This window comes from Homarus americanus, unplaced genomic scaffold (assembly GCF_018991925.1).
Source record: "Homarus americanus isolate GMGI-L3 unplaced genomic scaffold, GMGI_Hamer_2.0 scaffold9142, whole genome shotgun sequence".
Lineage (NCBI taxonomy): Eukaryota > Metazoa > Arthropoda > Malacostraca > Decapoda > Nephropidae > Homarus > Homarus americanus.
This window is the reverse complement of record NW_024740317.1, coordinates 2023-5236: the sequence shown is the minus strand read 5'-3', so window position 1 is coordinate 5236 and position 3214 is coordinate 2023. Positions and strand designations below refer to the sequence as shown.

General features: G+C 37.3%; 1 long non-coding RNA gene across 1 annotated transcript; it reads right to left on the bottom strand.

The window, feature by feature from the left end:
- Nucleotides 1–1864: 1864 nt before the first annotated feature.
- Nucleotides 1865–2778, bottom strand: LOC121875414. Its single transcript, XR_006090599.1, has 2 exons — nucleotides 2263–2778; nucleotides 1865–1973 (listed from the first exon to the last, which is right to left on the bottom strand). It is a non-coding gene; the product is annotated as an uncharacterized LOC121875414 (long non-coding RNA).
- Between the last annotated feature and the right edge of the window lie 436 nt (nucleotides 2779–3214).

Genomic DNA, 3214 nt, shown 5'->3' with positions numbered 1-3214 from the left:
CTTGATCCACAAGTAAATAAGAAATCCGTCACTAAAGGCAACGAGGTTTCCGCCGGGTCCATCGACAGAATGCTGTCAATTCAACATATAACAGCAAGTGCTGGCTGTGTAGGCGGTAGAAGTGCAGTGATCCCGAACCTTCCAGCAATCGACTTTGTGAAATGCCCATTCGACTTGTGAAGCTAAACGAACATATCATATTCTATCATACCCTGTGTACGAATCCCCCCCATTAATTCCCCCTATGCAACTAGTAAAATAAAGCTGTAACACGCATTTGTGTTTTATATACTACACTTGTACTGAGCCTGTGTTAAGATACGTAGTCACCCCCCCACACCCGCGAGTCACGCTACCAAACTTCCTGTCTTTACATCCTCCTACTATAAATATTCTACCTACATGTAATATCCTCTTCTGGTGAGTTTTGTCTCATTACAACATCTTCCAGTCCTGGGAATGAACACGTCTCCACCCACATACTTCTCAACTCAAAAGACACAGGTTCTGAGCATTCCACCCTGAACTGTCCCCTTGTGACGACCATCTTGCCAAGGAGGTCACAACAACTCGACTAATCTTCAGCAAGGATGCTTACAATAATTCTAATACACCAACCCCTTGAAATAATACTCAAATGAAATACCACAACACAATGATAATACTTGATGAAACTGTTGAAAAAATTGTACTCTAAGGCTACACAGATGAATACATAAAAGGGAATACAGGTTGTACCTCTCTAGTCCGGCATTCTGTGGTCCGGAAACTCCCGTGGTCCGGAATGATTTTAGTTTGTCCAATAGGTAGATAGGCAGTTTTTTTTTTTATCTGAATTATTATTATTATTACAGGAGTATTAAATTTTTGCCCCTCAGGCCCCAATGTGGGTCAGTGACCTATGCCCGGGTGGGCTAATCCCCTAAAAAAAAAAAAAAAAAGCCGCGGGAAATTAAGGTTTGTTTACATCCGGCAGTTCGGCTGCTCTCTCTCTGCTTGTCTATACAGAGTACAACATTTAACCCTTCAATATATATGAGCAGTAAATAAGTGTTGCTTTCATATTCTTATGTAGAGTAATGACGATATGTTTTCACATGTGCGCACTTACATACGCGCAGTCTCACTTTTTTTTACCATTAATGTTAGCTACTTATATTGTTCCATTTATTAACATTAAATAACATTACTTAAAACAACCGTATTAATTTTACTACAGCTACAACCAAGGTCTTATTTTCTTCAGTTTTATATGTAGAACCAGTCAGTCACTGGTTTTGTAATCAACGAAAACAATGCTGTGTCATTTCCTCGTGTGTTTTAATATTCTACGTATTATTAATGAATTGTATTGCTCATTTTGTACACATAAACATTAATTCAATAAAAAAGACATGACGCCGTTTACACGATTATGCACGTCGTCTGCACGTTGGCGGGCCGTTCAAACCCGTCGAAATTCAAGTTTCCGCCGTCAAAATTTTTATTTATTTATTTTTATTGTGTGTTCCAATAAAATACGTTAAAAATTAAAAACTCGCGAAATATGAGAAGCTACTATACGACATTTAACCCTTCAATATGTCTTCAAAGAGACCATGACGAAGAGAAAGTGGTGCTAGTGCTTCCAGGCATAAGCACAAGTCACTATCTATCCAGGAAAAGGGTAAATTTCCATGGTCCGGCACCGGTCAGGTCCCGAGGTTGCCGGACTAGAGAGGTACAACTTGTATCACTGTACTTGACAAGTCCTTAAGCTCTCTTTTAAGGCACAATTACATAACTCAAAAACAATGGTACCTGTTAGTAACAATCTCTGTATGGCTCAACACTGAACACTTCCCAAATTACACTGTATACTCACAATTGCGGGTTCATACACTGTACAACACTCTACTTTGAAAGATTGCATTCACTTGGTGTCCACATACAGTATCAGCGTAAGGTCCTCAAACACAATCAAAGGCAATACTCTGAAATTATACTGGGCATTAGATCTCACATAACAGTGCACCACAAATACCAACAATAAAGTTAGCTACTCCACACAAGGCCAAAAATGAACCACTCTGCATTTAAAATCTTAGGTTAGCACCTTCTAAAATATATCGTTAGAATTAAAAAACATACAGCATACACAAAAATTATACAATAGTATCAATACACACACTACAAAATATTAAATGTTAGGACATGTCCTACCTAACACATAAATTTTTAATGAATGTTACAGCTACAAAGTACAGTACACATCCACTTAACCTTGAACTACTACTGCGATGAAATACTTCACCAAAACACTAATGCCATGGCCCAAACATATTCTCACTGTCTGTAAGTAATAACTGAATTAACACAGGTTGGAAAAAAAGTTTGGCAGATTATCAACACTTCATGAATTAATGAACATCATCTAGAATTCTAATATCACAGACCAAAGATATTCTTCAAAGAAACCAATAGTTAGGCATTCTTACTCTGAATATTTTACGTTACCATACCATAGTATTGCAAGAATAATTTACTCAAAAAATAAATCTTAGCCAATTGTTCTTACTTACCTAACTTCCAAGTAAAATATTTAACTGTAAAATGTTCTTTCAATTCTCCGCCAAAACACAAAGAAAAAATTCTGTACACTCCTTCAACACTGTTTCCACAAAAACAATAAGTACCTATGGAATAATTATGTCCCTACCTAACTCGTACAGAATTCACACAAAAATAAAAAATTATTAGCAAACTGGAATAATCACTAGATACAGAGAAATGGTTATTAGGTACCTGTACACAGGCCCGGATTATCCATTAGGCACAGTAGGCACAGTGCCTAGGGCCTACGAGATATTGGGGGCCTACGAAAAATAAAACGAGAACTTTTCTTCCCCTTTTTCTACAGGTTATTATGAAATTGATACCGAGGTACTTTTTTTCCATTTATTTATTACTTAATCCTATTAGTGTCCACCAGCTAGCTGTGCTTCTTGTAAACAAAACTATTTCTGTACTGTACAAGAACAGCTGATCTAACCCATTTTCTTTTACTCAATTCATAGCAAACATCACTGAATCTTATTCTTTCGACATCACATTTTATAATTAGGTACTAGCTTGTGTTATTAGTGAATATGCTGTCAAATGGGGCCCCATATCTTGGAGGTGCCTAAGGCCTACGAAAGTCTTAACCCGGCACTGCCTGTCCAGAGAAATGGTT